This window comes from Leopardus geoffroyi, chromosome B2, assembly GCF_018350155.1.
Source record: "Leopardus geoffroyi isolate Oge1 chromosome B2, O.geoffroyi_Oge1_pat1.0, whole genome shotgun sequence".
NCBI classification, from domain to species: domain Eukaryota; kingdom Metazoa; phylum Chordata; class Mammalia; order Carnivora; family Felidae; genus Leopardus; species Leopardus geoffroyi.
The window spans coordinates 125608320-125625398 of record NC_059332.1 but is presented as its reverse complement, the minus strand read 5'-3'; the positions used below and the strand labels follow the sequence as shown (position 1 = coordinate 125625398).

Genomic DNA, 17079 nt, shown 5'->3' with positions numbered 1-17079 from the left:
TATTGCAAGTTACTAAATTTAAAAATGATACGATGGGGGCGCCTGGGTGGCTCAGTCGCTTAAGCCTCCAGCTTCAGCTCAAGTCATGATCTTACAGTCCCTGAGTTTGAGCCCCGCATCAGGGCTGTGCCCTCAGCGGTGCTGACAGCTCAGAGCCTGGAACCTGCTTCGGATCCTGTGTCTTCCTCTCTCTCTCTTTCCCTTCCCCACGCACATTCTCTCTCTCTCCCTCTCCCTCTTTCTCTCTCTCTCTCGAAAATAAATAATAAACATTAAAAACTTAAAATAAAAACTGAAAAGATAAAAATGATTTGATGAAAACAGTATTTTTGAAAGAATAATCTAATAATCTTTGATTTTAAAGAAAAGCAGGAGCGCCTGGGTGGCTCAGTCGGTTGAGCCTCTCTCTTGGGCTCAGGTCATGATCTTGCACTCGGTGAGTTTGAGCCGCACGGTGGGGTCTGTGCTGACAGCTCAGAGCCTGGAACCTGTTTCAGATTCTGTGTCTCCTTCTCTCTCTGCCCCTCTGCCTCTCACGCTCTCGCTCTCTCTCTCAAAAATAAACATTAAAAAAAATTTTTAAAGAAAAGCAACCTCATCATCACCTTATTCCATGTAGATGGATACCATAAATTTCAACTCACAAATAAGTTGTGAGCATCTTCTGATTCTAAGGAAACCCCATCAGGGTAAAAGAAAACCCAATATTTATTATGTTGGTTTGTTTGCTTTAAAAAAACACACACAAAATTAAGTTACTATTCCTCAAGACTTGTCAGAGAACCTGGGGAGCTCAGTTGGTTTGAGCATCTGACACTTGATTTGGGGTCAGGTCATGATCTCACGGGTTTGTGAGATCAAGACTTGTGTCTGGCTCTGTGATGAGAACACAGAGCCTGTGTGGGATTCTCCTTCTCGCCATCTCTCTCTGCCTCTCCTCCTCCTTCTTCTGTCTCTTTCTCTCTCTCTCTCTCTCTCTCTCTAAATAAATAAATAAGTAAACTAAAAAAAAAAAAAAAAAAAAAAAAAAAAAAGCCTTGGAAGTTCCAGGTAAAACTGAGCATTTTGTCATTAAACAATGTTATCCAGTGGTCTGGAAGTCTCTTATGCCATCTCTGGATTAGGTCAACAATCCTGAGTACGTCGGTTTCCTAAGACGTTTTTAGGTTCCAGGCTGAGATAAAAGAAGGGCCAGACAGGGGGCCTGCTCGACATTCTGTCTCTCAGCCTCTCTCTCTGCCCCTCCCCCCATTTCTCTCTCTCAAATAAATAAATAAACTTTAAAAAAAAAAGAACAAGAAAAAAAAATCAATTAAAAAAACAATGAAGGGCCAAACATTTTCTGCCAAACATTCTGGATGACTGTTTCCTCACGTAGTATCCAGAGAAGTCGATTTAACTCAACATATATTTCTGTAGTAGCAATTTTGTGCAATGCTCTGTAATAGATGAACAGCAAACATCTTTCTTTCTCCTTAGTTTATAGGCCACAAAAATGTCATGACCACCGCATCAACAGGTTGAAAAGAAGGAACTTTTTATTCAATCTGTCTTTTCCTCCTTGATTCACATAAGGAACATCTTCCACCTTCTGGTCTGTATGTAGGTAACAATTGGATTCACAATCCTTTCCTTTAAATTGTCATTGTTCAGGGGCGCCCTGGGTGGCTCAGTGGGTTAAGTGTCCGACTCAGGCTCAGGTCATGATCTCACCGTTCGTGAGTTCGAGCCCCACATCAGGCTCTGAGCCTGGAGCCTGCTTCAGATTCTGTGTCTCCCTCTCTCTCCTCCCCTCCCCTGCTCACATTCTGTCTCTCTCTCAAAAATAAATAAACATTAAAAAAAAACTAAAATAGGGGCGCCTGGGTGGCGCAGTCGGTTGAGCGTCCGACTTCAGCCAGGTCACGATCTCGCGGTCCGTGAGTTCGAGCCCCGCGTCAGGCTCTGGGCTGATGGCTCAGAGCCTGGAGCCTGTTTCCGATTCTGTGTCTCCCTCTCTCTCTGCCCCTCCCCCGTTCATGGTCTGTCTCTCTCTGTCCCAAAAATAAATAAACGTTGAAAAAAAAAAAAAAAAAACTAAAATAGATAGTCATTGTTCAAATTACCAGATGAGCCTTATAATGGCAACTTTGTTTGATTTATTCTCAAAAATATTTACTGAGCATATAATGAAGTTCTATGCCAGATCCAAATGCAAAGCAATGGAAAACGATCCCCATCCACTCCCAAAGAGCTCACAGCCTGGTGAGAGAAAGATGTAGATATGTCTTTATGTTCATGATTTTCTTCCACAGGACTTACAGAGAACAAAGAAATGTGCAATACAAGAAAATAAAGCATATCAGAAGCAATGAGAAAGATAAGGCAGAAGGAAAGCAATGATGGGATCATACAATAGAGGTAGGCTAATGTCCAGAATAAATACAATGAAGGCCTACATGTATTTGCCAAAGATCCACCAGGAGTTTGGCTCTAAGCTTTTTAGCAATCTCTGTGAAAAGAGAAATATGATCAGTTACACAATCTACAGCTCCCACCAGCTACCAGCAGACCAATTTCTCTGGAAAAACATAAATGGTGCTGATATAAGTCCCAAACAAGCCCTCAAGATCCTGCAAATGCAATGCTATGCAGTACACGGAAGAATATCCTCAATAATAGCCTTATACCCAATGGAGTGGAGCTATTTCTTACAGCACATCAAAGTCCAGGCTGATGGCTTAGCATCAAAGTTCAGTTTAGTAAAAGTAATTTTATAGGAGTTCACTTAAGCAGAAAATCATTATAACATGATAGGTGCAGTAATAGAAATATGCACAAAGTGCTGTGGAGAGCAGAGGGGACACAAGTGCAATCGCATTATTCAAGGTTGGAGCAGACATCATCATCAAGGAAAGATTCTGGAAGCTTCTATTCAATTTCCAAAGGAAATCCACAGGTTTTGCTGCAAGAGCCTAACTTTCTTAGAACATCAATTTTTTTTTTTTTAATTTTCTTTTTAATGCTCCTTCATTTTTGAGAGAGACAGAGTGCAAGCAGGGGAGGGCAGAGACAGGAGAGACACAGAATCCAAAGCAGGCTCCAGGCTCTGAGCTGTCAGCACAGAGCCTGACGCGGGGCTCGAACTCCCAGATCATGAGATCATGACCTGAGCTGAGGTCAGACACTTACCCGACTGAGCCACCCAGGCACCCCTTAGAACATCAATTTTTATTATGGATGGAATATTGTGTTATTGTTTTATAATGTTTTTTAAAGTTTCTTTATTTTGAGAGAGAGAGAGTGTATGTGCACATGAGCAGGGGAGGGGCACAGAGAGAGGGAGAGGGAGAATCCCAAGCAGGCTCTATGCTGTCAGCGTGAGATCGTGAAAATCAAGAATCAGACCCTTAACCGACTGAGCCACCCAGGTACCCTGGATAGAACATTGTTTTTTCTTTCTTTTTTTTTTTTTTTTAAGTTTTTTCTTTTTATGTATTTTGAGAGAGAGATAGCAAGAGGGGGAGTGGAAGAGACAGAGGGAGATAGTCTCAAGCTGATAGCAAGGAGCCCAATGTGAGGTTCAAACTCACCACTGTGAGATCATGACCTGAGGCCAAGTCAAGAGTCTGACACCTAACCAACTGAGCCATCCTGGAGCCCCAGAACATTGTTTTAAAAGGGCTTTGTTGGGACGCCTGGGTGGCTCAGTCAGTTAAGTTTCCAACTTCGGTTCATGAATTCGAGCCTCACGTTGGACTCTGCACTGACACTGTGGAGTTGCTTGGGATTCTCTCTCCCTGTCTCTCTCTGTGCCTCTTCCCCACCTGTGCAGGTGCACACGTGCTCTCTCTGTCTCTCTCAAAATAAATAAATAAACTTAAAAAAAACAACGGGGCTCTCTCATCACAGCAAAATTCACATTAAGAAGTCAAAACATACCTTTAATGGAAAAATTCTCATTTCTTTGTAATTTACATATCTTGGATCACCCTTATTATTAAATACAGTGAATAATAAATTAAGAAAGTAGACCGTACCTACCTGAAGGCTGGGTGCTCAAAGAATCAGTGAAAGTTTAGAGTTATGTCAAGTTTTAAGTAGGCTCCCTCAGAAATCCAAGACCACAGAACAAAAGGAATTTTGAGGGGGATTAGTTCTGGTTCCACGTTAAACTGCATTTCTAATAAATGACATGGTCAAGAGTTGTATTTCTCGTGAACATTAGAAAAAGAGTGAACAGAGAAGGAAATTCCCAACATAAAATAATCCACATATTTGACATCAAAGAAAAAGTCTTGGATTTCCAATCCATCCAATAAAAGGAGGTGACAAGATTTGTCTTGAAGGGAAAGAAAGGCAGGAAGAATGCAAAATGCTTCTATGGTTGATTTAAGGAAGATAGTATTTTTTTTCCTCAGGGTTCAGCCAAGTATGAGAGAAGTAGCATTTTCTGGCTTCCTTATACTGTGACTTAGCTTCCTCATCAACAGGTACAGAGCAGGCTCCATGGACCATGCAGGTGAGTGGCAGACAAAGTCTCCTCCGTAGCACGATGGTTGGGACTGACACCAAATAACGAAGGATAATGATAAATCTCCACGGACAAAAATGCTCAAAACGAGAAGGACTGGCACAGATGCGAAATCAGGGGCGATCCTCTTTGACCACCACTGGTCAGAGAGCACGCGGAAACATTGGTCTTGACTTCTCTATCTCTGAGCATATATGATTGGTCGCTGAGATTACAAAATGGGTATTTAAAATCTTTCCCCGGCAGTGCTTTAGATACTAGGCTTGATAACATTTTTGTGTGTGACAGAAATAAAATTTGAGTGTTTAAAACCCATCTGCCATCCTGTAAAGGGTATGGATCTTTCAGTTTAAGGATCTCGTTTGCTGAGCACAAATGAAGTCATCTTCAGAATTAGACTCCTGAAGACTGTATGAAGTGATGGGTGAGGAGGAGTTGAGGTGAGGTTCATCACTGTGTATCAGAGTATGATAGGCAGAGAGGGAAAGGATAGGACCTCAGGTCCCAGGGTGGGGAAAAACACCTATTTGGGAACAATGCTGGGAGTGTCAGACCACAGCAAGCCCCCTCAGGCATACATTCCTCTGAAGAATGTAACAGACCCCACCTACTCCCCCTCAGATTTCCCCTCAGGAATTTTACAAAAGACCTAAGTGTGCCCACACACCACCCCTCCTACGATGGAAAGGAGCCTAGCAGGAATGGACAACCCAGCACCTAGAACCATAAAGCCAATAAGGGCAGAACCTGAGAAGGAACAAGGGGGAAGGGAGAGGGGAGGGCTGATCAGAACCTTGTAAAACGAGGACCCTTGCCTAGAGTCATGGGTATTCACCCTCGAATGTCCCCTCTCTGTAAAGAGAGCTTTCCTATTATTCTTCCTCTCTGATCTTATACTCTAATAAACTTTGGCCTGCTGCTTATTTTGTGTCTACCTCTTCATTCTTTGAGGCAGCGAGACAACAAATCCCGAGTATTGTGAAAAAAATCCTGCAACAAGAGAGTGGAGAGTAAGTACACAGGGGACCGAGAAGGGGAGAAGGCTGGGGGTGCCTGGGTGACTCAACCCGTTAAGCATCCAGACTCTTGGTTTTGCCTCGGGTCATGATCTCATGTCCTTGGGGTCGAGCCCCACATTGGTCTCTGTGCTGACGGTGAGGAGCCTGCTCTGGATTCTCTCTCTCTCCCTTTCTCTCTCTGCCCCTCCACCACATGCGCGTGTTCTCTCTCTCAAAATAAATAAACATAAAAAAATAGATTACAAATGAAATACAGTAGGAATGGAACACTACAGCAGTTTTGATGGGTTTTCCACAGTAATACACAGCTGTGAAAAGCATTGTTACCTATTTGTCCAAGGATGGCCAAATCCAACCCCCAAATTGGACATTATATGAAAGGGAAGGAGGAGGAAAGACCGGGAGGAGGAGACTCGTGAACTGGGTGGGTGGGGGGAGGGTGCCATTTGAAGAAGATATCTGGGAGAGGAGACCCACCTCATAAAATAAAATGTCTTGGGCTGTCAATACCTTCCACCCGCCCCCGTCTCCACATACTCTCTTTCACACACACACATACACACACACACACACACACACACACACACACACACACAAAACCACATGGAAAAGACCAACCTGTCAACACTGGTTGATGGGGTGGATTTTCCTTGGTGGAATCAACAGTAGTGTTCAATCCTACTTCCCAGCTGTAGAGGAACGAGAACAGAAGCTGCCATGAGAGAACGGGCACATTCATCCGCTCTGTTTTCCCAACTCTGTGAGGAAGAAGTACAAGTAATTAAAAGGCTGAAGGTATCTTTGTCTCCACCTCATTTTGCTCACATTATCTGTTGAGTTTCGAGACCCTGTGGATTCTGCCTCCACAGTCTCTCAGAAGTAGACCCCTTCCATCCTATTCCACGACTGGCTGCTTTCCCTGCACGACCTTCCCCATTTGCTGGCAGAACCCAATCTCTCCCACCCCTCAACGAGCGTCACACTTTACTGCACCTTCCCAGCTGAGCCCATTCTAACATATTTGAATGTTTTACAAAGCTGCTATATCCCTGAGAGTGGCAGCAGCTAGGAAGGGCGGGGGGGGGGGGGGGGGCAACTTTCTCCTCAACTCTGCAGATGTGACAAGGCCTTATGCACAAAGTGTTTAGGAAATCTTGGTAAAAGCAAAGAGAGAAGAAGAAACGGCAGGAAAAGGGAACCAGAAGAAACTAGGGAGGGAAGGGAAGAGATTAGGAAGGGGAGGGGAGGGGAGGGGAGGGAAGGGAAAGGAAAAGAAGGAAGTAGAAGAAATCCTCTAGCATTTTTAATTGGGTATATAATAGATCTGCAGTACAAGTATAATTTTATTGACTTTTTTTTTCTTTTTTTCCACAACCAGATCCTTATTTTACTTGGAATGGGTATCTTAGCTGTACCATCTAAGAACTTCAATCACATAGCATTTATACAGATTCAAATTCCAGTGTTTAGCCCCATATTTTTGTCTTACTCAAATACCTCTCCTATTTTATTTTTCTTTAGAGGCAATGTTGTGTATCCTTAAGATAACAGAAAAGTGGACTAAATAGTTTGGAGGTTATTCAAAATAATTTTATTTTACTGTGTACTTCATTTATCCTTCCTGAGTATCTGAGGGGGTTCAATGGAGGCTAGCATATCATGCATTTCTAAGATAATGATTTTTCTCATTTCTGTGGCTCCGAAAAATCTGACAAGACCCTCTGCAGCTGCTCTGGTTCTAGCCTGGAGTGCGACCATGGTCGGGTGCAAGGACAATGGCAATCTATTAATATCCCCCAGGCCAGCTGTTATCCCCACATGTGCAACGCCCAGGCACTGGGGAAGAAGACTCAATTTTGTCTGCAGCCTCCCCTTTTTGGGAAGGAATAAACTTTGCTATCGGCTTTGGAAGAGCTTATAAAGAGTTAAGGAAATAAATTGTGTTTTATGCAATACATTTCTCACGCAAAGCACCAATGACGGACCCCTTTTATCTATCCTCATGTCTTAAGTAGATACAAAGAACAGGACTTCAGGCTCCGTAGGTTGTTGGTGAACCGATCTATGTGATTTCACTGGAGTCTGCAATGAAAATCAATCTGCCGTGAAAGTGCCCTGTAATTGGGTATAATGGACATAATGAATAGGTAAGACATAAACACGTTGAAGAACACATTGGCAAAGTAAGACAGAAGAGGGACCAGGGAATACATGTGAAAGGAATTCAGGACAACAAAGCTGGGTGATATTTTAATTTTTAAAAGTACTAATATAGTTGTCTAAGGAACCTGTTAAAAAGAAAATCACAGGCCCAAAATGGCACCACTTAGGCCCAGTCTAAACCAGGGCGTAATACCTAATTGCAGTTTCAACCTGCCCCTGAAACGTAGTCTTAACTAGTCACCCAGGAATTTTCTGATCAACACCAATGAGATAATCTGTCACATGGGTCCTCTCCATCCCCCAGAGGAAGATAGGGTAAGCCAACTAATAGGACCCCCTGTCCTTTCCCTTAAGGTAGCCTTACCTGGAAGGGTCTTTGTTTCACTTTTGCTAATAATGTTTTGCTCCTCTCTCCTTCCTATAAAAAATCTTGCATTTTGTACAACTCCTTAGAGCTCCCCTCTGCTTGCTAGATAGGATGCTGCCCAAACCATCAAATGCTTAATAAAGCCAATTAAATCTTCAATTTTGCTCAGTTGAAGTTTTGTTCTTTAACGAACCCCAATATAGCTTGAGAAGGCTCAGCTTACAAATAGGCCATACTCTTCATTATCTCACTTTGAAGTTAGTGCCTTTATCCATAAACACTTGATCGTCTAAAATCAGAAAGGTGGCAGAAACCAGTTTTCTGTGTCAGATTTACTTCCAAGTCATATAATCTTATGTTGGGAAGAGACCTTGTAATCAATCCAGCCTCCTCCTGAGCCCTGGAGCCCCAGAATGGCTTCCAAAATATCTTGAGCAGATGAGCATTTAGGCTTAGCTTGAATTCTTCCCATGACCCTGAGCTAAGCCCTCCGGAAGGCAGCCTTCTACATTATTGGACATTTTTAGTTCCCAGACAGTTCTCAGGTGAATATTTCACCTCTATAATTTCTATTCATGGATCATGGTTTTGTAATCTGGAGGATGCTAGTTTATAATTTGTAGAGAAGCCATTAGGTAGACAGAGTGACAATCTAAGATGTCCTAGGTCCAAAGAGCAGGGAATTTAAAAAGCTGAAATAAGGGACTGTTAAAAAATAAAACTCAAATGAGTAAATGTTAAGATCTAATTGGCTTTATTAAGTAACTCATGAATTGGGAAGCACCCCATTTAACAAGGAGAGGGGAGCTCCAAGGAGTTATACAAAATGGAAAGTTTTGGTAAGAAAGAGGAACAGAAGTTATTAGCAAAAGAAAAGAAAGGATTACAGGCAAGGTCACCTTCTCTTAGGGGGAGGGGGTTGGGGTCTTATCATGCAGATGACCTCATCTTCCCTTGAATAGAGAGGGCCTGGGTGACAGATTACCTCATTAGTGCTGGGGGGAGGGGGTGTGCGGATTTCAGACTGATTGGATTAAAATTTCACTCCTTGAAGAGTCTGAAATTGAAATTAAGTCTTGGTTTTCTGTCCGGGGGGCAAGTGACTCCACCTTGAGCCTGTCATTTTCTTTTTAATAATACATAATTTTACATCCAACAACATTCTTTTTTGGATCAAGATAAATAGCATAACTCATTATTCTAACTTACCTGCGAGGTATAATCAAAGAGTCAGTATACATAGCTAAGATTTCAAGGTACGTCACCACTAAGTACAGTGCAATACTTTTTCTAACTAGACTCAACTGTCATCATTCAATTTCTCCTGTGGTTCTAATTTCGGTAACCTCCCTAGCCTGCGAGCAAGCAGGTTAAAGGCTTTGGGAGTAGGAGACATAGGGAAATAATTTTTCCAAGAATTTGTTCCCTGAAAATATTGGGAGATGGCATTTCTTTCTGTTATTTTTTAGCCCAATAAACTTGATGCTGCAATTGTCACTTATAATCAGAGGCCTGGGAAGACGTCTGCATTGTTCCAGGCTGGTGTGGAACTTCCGACTTTGCAAACAACACTCTGACACTATACCACTTCCTCTTAGTTCTGAGGTTAAAAGCAAGTGCTTGCCCTAGACAGTCTAGTTAAGATCTTATCTTCTCTTGTTTTTCTTTCTCTGATAGGCTACCCTGGTACTTCTCCTAGGCAGAATAGAAAAGTGCTTTGAGATCTGCTTTCCTTGAGGCTCCAACTGAAAGACCATCAGAAACCTGCCCTGCATTAGTCTCCTGGGGCCTGGGAGCCCCCACTGCGAGTGCATTCCTAACTTCCCTTGTCACGTCTGGTAGATAACTCACCATGTTCTCCACCTGCTTTGAGTTTGTTCACTTCAAGTAATTAGTTCTTTTGTTTTCCTCTCCCTAAACAAATTTTAAAACCGATATATTTTTAAATATAGATTAGTTCTCTCATAGGCTACCAGTATACTAAATGCCCTTAGAACAACGATGGAGCTTATATTTCATTCACATGCTTCAAAGAATAGAGCAGAATTGAGGCCAGCAATGAACCATAGGAAGCAGTCCAGATACATTTTTTTTAATCCAACTGGCAAAATTAAATGAGATTATGCTGGGAATCTGAGATATTTAGAGAACTGACAGAATAGAGAAACACCTATTCAAATGCAAAGTAATTAATTCTTTTTCTCTTTTAAGGTCAGTGAAGGAAGGTTCTTGCAATTTTTACAACCATTAAAAGAAATCAAACTATGTATCACCGACGCTCATAAATACTTATCCAGTGTAAGCCTCAAAACAAGTCCCGGGGGCATTATCTTTCACATTTTTACAAGTAAGAAAATGGCCTTGGGGTACCTGGGTGGCTCACTCCGTTAAGTGTCTGACTCTTGATCTTGGCTCTGGTCATGATCTCAAGGTTTGTGAGTTTGAGCCCCACGTGGGGCTCTGCACCGGTGGCATGGAGCCTGCTTGAGATTCTGTCTCTCCTTCTCTCTGACCCTCCTCCTTGCGCACATACTCTCTCTCTCTCTCTCTCTCTCTCTCTCTCTCTTAAAATAAAGAAATAAACTGAAAGAAAGAAAGAACGAAAGAAAGAAAGAAAAATAGCTTAGATAGGAATAGCTGAGACACACCCATCATCCTAAGGGCCAGACTTGAAGAGTCTCCTGACTTCAGCGTCCAGGCACGTCCAGTATAGCACAGCTATTCTTTTTTTTTTTTTCAACGTTTATTTATTTTTGGGACAGAGAGAGACAGAGCATGAATGGGGGAGGGGCAGAGAGAGAGGGAGACGCAGAATCGGAAACAGGCTCCAGGCTCTGAGCCATCAGCCCAGAGCCTGACGCGGGGCTCGAACTCACGGACCGCGAGATCGTGACCTGGCTGAAGTCGGACGCTTAACCGACTGCGCCACCCAGGCGCCCCTAGCACAGCTATTCTGGGGATCTGTGAACATACTTTGGCCTGCTATTCCACATAAAAGAGACCGTTGCATTTGCTTTCTAAACAGTTCTCTCCAAACGTCTTCATCCTACTGAGTCTTTAATTTTTTCAAATGGTTCTCCATGCATCCTTTGCAGGAGATTTCCAAAAATAAAGTCAAAGAGAGGACCTCTAAGATATGTTTTACCTTTAAAACTCTTGATTCTATGCAACTTACACTTTAAAGGGCAGAGAAAAACAGAGACTTAACTACAGACATATTAGGGTACATGAGAGTCCTGCTTTGTGTAAGGCACAGGTTTTGTTGATGAGAGAGCATAAGGCAAGCTGAGAGCAAAGCACGAGCTGAGAGCAAAGCACAAGCTGACAACGCCCCCTACCTCCCAGGTGTGACAAAGGAAAGGGAGAGAAAACCAATGGTTAATGGACAGGGATCACAGCCATGCAGGACGTGAGCCTCCATCAGTTTATAAATATCTTAGTAAGTTACAAGAAAAAGGCAATCTTATCAATAACCTAACTTCCAAAAACCTATAGACTCAGTTTCCTGGAGCCCCTAATACCACCCTCTCCTCCATAGTGATGTGGGAACAAAGGCAAGAAGGAAATGGTCGGTAAAATTAAATTTTCTTATAACCTGCAGCCTATTGACATACTCTAGGAAAATACAGAGTATAACATTTTTCCAGGAACCTCCTACTGTCTTAATGATAATGCTTTGCTAGAGGGAAAAACAACCTTAGCTGGCCAGTAGCTAAGCCTCCAATAATCTTAGTCTTTATCATATGGAAATCCCTTTAAGAAACTCCCTCTTGGGGGCCCCTGGGTGGCTCAGTCAGTTAAGTGTCCAACTTCAGCTCAGGTCATGATCTCACAGCTTGTGAATTGGAGCCCCGCACTGGGCTCTATGCTGACTGCTCAGAGGCCGGAGCCTGCTTCAGAGTCTCTGTCTCCCTCTCTCTTTGCCCCTCCCCTGCTCACGCCCTGTGTGTGTCTCTCTCTCTCTCTCTCTCAAAAATAAATAAACATTAAAAAAAATTTTTTACAAGGGAATACAAGCAAAAATGAACTATTGGGACCTCACCAAGATAAAAAGCTTCTACACTGCAAAGGAAACAATCAACAAAACTAAAAGGCAACCAACGGAATGGGAAAAGATATTTGCAAATTACAAATCAGATAAAGGGCTGGTATCCAAAATCTATGAAGAACTCACCAAACTCCACACCCAAAAAACAAATAATCCAGTAAAGAAATGGGTTGAAGACACGAATAGATATTTTCCCAAACATATCCAGTTGACCAACAGACAGACACATGAAATGATGCTCAATGTCACTCTTCATCGGGGAAATACAAATCAAAACCACACTGAGATACCACCTCCCACCAGTCAGAGTGGCTAAAATGAACAAATCAGGAGACTATAGATGCCGGCAAGGATGTGGAGAAACGGGAACCCTCTTGCACTATTGGCGGGAATGCAAACTGGTCCAGCCGCTCTGGAAAACAATGTGGAATTTCCTCAAAAAATTAAAAATAGAACTACCCTGTGACCCAGCAATAGCACTGCTAGGAATTTACCCAAGGGATATGGGAGTGCTGATGCATAGGAGCACTTGTACTCCAATGTTTATATCAGTGCTTTCAACAACAGCCAAATTATGGAAAGAGCCTAAATGTCCATCAACTGACGAATGGATAAAGAAGATGTGGTTTATACATACAATGGAATACTACTAGGCAATGAGAAAGAATGAAATCCTGCCATTTGCAGCAACATGGATGGAACTAGAGGGTATTATGCTAAGTGAAATAAGTCAGTCAGAGAAAGACAGATACCATATGTTTTCACTCATATGTGGATCTTGAGAAACTTAACAGAAGGCCATGGGGGAAGGAAAGGGGAAAAAAAGTTACAGAGAGGGAGGGAGGCAAACCATAAGAGACTCTTGAATACAGAGAACAAACTGAGGGTTGATGGACGATGGGCAGGAAGGGAAAGTAGGTGATGAGCATTGAGGAGGGCACCTGTTGGGATGAGCACTGGGTGTTGTATGGAAGCCAATTTGACAATAAATGATATTAAAAATAAAATAAAATAAAATAAAATTTTCAATAAAAGAAAAAAAGAAACTTCCTCTTGACTTTATCTCCCCCGACTCCATAGTGTATAACCAGTCACTCTTCAACCCCAGTGCAGCTCTTACTGCCCGCAGGTCCTGTCCCCGTGCTTTGATAAAATCACCTTTTTTGCACCAAAGACGTCTTCAAGAATTTTTTCTTGGCCATCAGCTCCAAACCCCCGACACTCTAAAACCTCATCATTGTTAAAAAAAAAAACAACAACAAAAACAAAAGCGACAATGACAACAAAACCTACAAGCTACAAGGATTTGACAACAAATCCCTACAAGGAATGACGTGACTCAGCCCCAGCCTCCAAACTGGGTCTTAATACCTAACCTAACTGCAGTTTCAACTTGCCCCAGAAATTTAGTCTTAACTGGTCACTCAGGAATTTTCTGCTTAGTGCTAATGAAGTAATCTGCCCCGTGGGCCCTCTCCATCCCCACCCCCCAAAAGCAAGATGAGGTCATCTGCATAACAAGACCCCCTACTATTGCCCCCGAGGGAAAGCAACCTCGCAAAAACAATCCTTTTCTTTTGCTAATAACTTCCTTGCCCCACCCTCCCATCTATAAAAACCTCCCGTGTTGGACAACTCCTGGGAGCTCCTCTTTGCTTCCTAGGTGGGATGGTGCCCATTTCGTGAATTGCCTAATAAAGCCAATTAAGAGCTTCAAGTCTTCTCTGTTGAATTGTATTTCAATAGTCTCCTCCTTGGACAAAGATTAAAACGACCCAGAAATTACTGGGAATGGGAGGAGAGAAAAGAATACAACTAATAAAATGACCTAGAAATTTAAAAAACAAAACCAAAAATCTGTGAGTGTCTCACACTCAGATCATTTAATTAGCCTGGCAAAGAGCTCCCCAATTAAAAGTTTTTCTTCAACTTCCTAAAAAGAACTTCTTCAAAGTTCCCCAGGTAATTCTAATGTGTAGCCGGGACTGAGGGCTACTGATTTGGGGTGCATTGGGGGTGTCTGTGGGGAATTTGGGGAATGGAAGCTGGGCAGGAGACAGCTCAATAACTTTCTCTTCTTGAGAATCCACACTTCTGCTTGTGCAAAGAGATTGTGGGAATAAACTCTACAAGAGGCATCCATTGGCATGAGATTAGGTCCGGGAGTTAGAAGAATAAGAGTGGATTATGTCCAGAGCTGGAACAGAGCTTTTAACTGAGAACAACCAGGAAATACCGAGAAACCCATGATCAAAACTTTGTTTCCTCAAGGCGCTCAATAAATATTAATTAAATTTCATTGTAACTGAATCGAAATCATCTTAATGGAAAATCATTTAATGGCTTGAATTAAATTGTGTACTTATCACTGTATCCATTTAATCCTGGACCTTGTCTCAAGGATTTAGAAATATTAAGCCCGAGGATCACTGTTCCCTCTTTTTTTCCACTTTGCATTATCTTTCCAGAAGCACAATGAATGGAAAGTCACCCTCTTAGCAAATTCCACACCTTATTTTCACTCCTCATTTAAATGTTACCCTGACCCCATTCAATGAAAAATAACTTTGAGATCTCATAAAATTACTCGATATCCACAAACACAGTGGATAGCTCTTAAGTGTCCTAGGATGATGGTCCCATGACCATGGGGGAAAAGGATATTTTAATGAAGCATTTTCACTGAACTTTGGAATCTAATAGCGCATTAAGAGTCATTCTAGTTCCTTTTTAAAAATTGTAAAATATTTTCCATTCTGATTTAAATATTTCCTTTCTTTAACATTTTTTTAAAATATTTATTTATTTTGAGGAGACAGAGTGCAAGCAGGGGAGGGGCAGAGAGAGAGGGAAACACAGAATCCGAAGCAGGCCCCAGGCTCTGAGCTCCAGGCTGTCAGCACAGAGCCTGACGCAGGGCTGGAACCCACAAAGGGTGGGATCATGACCTGGGCCGAAGTCAGACTCTTAACCGACTGAGCCACCCAGGCACCCCTAAATATTTCTTTTCAAGACAGAATGGAGTCAAATATGAATACTTTGTGAGATATAATTAATTGAGATATAAATAATTAATTAAGGAGACTTACTTGAAAATCAAACATGACCTTCCTGAAATATCCTTCCTTGGTGATTGTCCAATCAGCACTTAGAGATTGGTAGCTGTCAGGGCGCCTGGGTGGCTCAGTTTGGTTGAGCATCCGACTTGGGCTCAGGTCATGATCTCGCAGTTCACGAGTTCAAGCCTTGCATAAAGCTCTGTGCTGACAGCTTAGAGCCTGGAGCCTGCTTCGGATTCTGTGTGTGTCTCTCTCTGCCCCTCCTCTGCTCATGCTCTGTCTCTCTCTCTCTCTCTCTCTCTCTCAAAACTAAATAAAAACATTAGAAAAAAAAAAAAAAAAGATTGGTAGCTGTAGCTCCAGCATCAGATATGTTTTTGTCACCAGCTGAATCCCAAGACCTGACCTTTACTGCTCATCTGCTTGTACCCACCAACCTTTGTCCCACATTTGTCCTTAAGCTCTTCTTTCCAGGTTATCTCTTAACTAAGGCAAAGATCCTAGCAGCAGAGCATCCCCTGATGGAAACCGAAACTACCCCTCAAGCAATAATGACTACCCAGATGAAGAGCCCTGATGGCCCAGACCACCTAGACCAGTTTGAGCTTAATCCGTGACTCACCTGCACAGATGGACCATGGAGTGACCCACGGAGTGCCCAGTAGTTACCTTTACCTCATAATAGTAAAATCTCTGCCCACAGAGGAGCACAGGCCTCGTTGATATGACATAACAACGTATGTATAGGTGTGTTTCCTTAAGGCGCAGGCATGACCTTGTGCCCACCTCTATATATGATGGCTAGGCTCCCCTATCTAAATATTCATTCTAACCCTAAATGAAAGAGACCCAGGCACCCTTGCTTGGGCAGTTATGGCTTTGGAAGTTATTGCCTGTGACCTCTTTTATTTGCTGGAAATAAAGTTTCCTTTGTGCAACAACTCCACTGGTGGAGTTTCTATCTGTGACTCACCCGGGAGTGAACTCACGTTCGTTTGGTTGCACTTTCCCCAGAAGCCTTCATCGACAAGTAGCAAGACAGGGCAGAATTAAATAGAGCATCCTTATCATCTTTAAGTGGAATAAGATGGCGTAAGATATTCTGGACTCATTAATAGAATCTGTGGGAATAATGTAATATCTGACCTTGAAAAATATTGAAACAATCACAGGGTGTCCTTCATGCCACTATACCTGAATCATAAATTCATCCATTCACCCATTCATCTATTCGACAAATGCTGAGTCTGCCTTACATGCCAAATGCCGAGAAGGACAAGCTACTTTCGGCTCTCACACAGTTTAATGGGGGAAAGCCCAACAAACATGTAAATAAATGAAAAATTTTAAAATACCTGTTGTGAAGTTATAAATAGAGGTCACTTGAAGGGCTAATAGGAGCACAACAGCCCTGCACACAATAAGGAGAAGGAATTCAAGCGGAGAGAAGGCTCTGGATGAGACTGGAGAATAAGTAGGTGATGGCCAGGTTACACAGGACTTCTATCAGCCTGGATACTCTCTGCAGCCCAGTGCCAGTTCAGGCTCACCAAGGACACCTTGTACAGGCCCCAAACCAAGCTCCAATCTTACCATCCTCTGTGTGAAATCTCCTTTGCAACAGATTTAGCCTTTCATTGTGTACATACATACATACACATTCCTGTGTGTATCTGTATTGCGTGTGTGTGTGTGTGTGTGTGTGTGTGTGTGTGTGTATTTAGGGGCGGGGGGTTGGTGTTGCTAGCATAATTCAGGTTTTTTAATTAAGTTCACTTTTTTCTCTTATAGCCAGGAACTTAAATTGTCAAGAAAACTACGTTGGCAATAACTCTTGAGGATTGCTTGCCTGGGAGCCCGAACTTAGTGACAGTGTGGAAGATTCCCATGTGAGACTTATGAATCCATTG

General features: G+C 42.5%; 1 long non-coding RNA gene across 1 annotated transcript; it reads right to left on the bottom strand.

Moving 5' to 3' along the window:
* Positions 1–4273: 4273 nt before the first annotated feature.
* Positions 4274–15365, bottom strand: LOC123609831. The gene is made up of 4 exons (XR_006717982.1): positions 15200–15365; positions 7518–7647; positions 6151–6290; positions 4274–5503 (listed from the first exon to the last, which is right to left on the bottom strand). It is a non-coding gene; the product is annotated as an uncharacterized LOC123609831 (long non-coding RNA).
* Positions 15366–17079: the final 1714 nt, after the last annotated feature.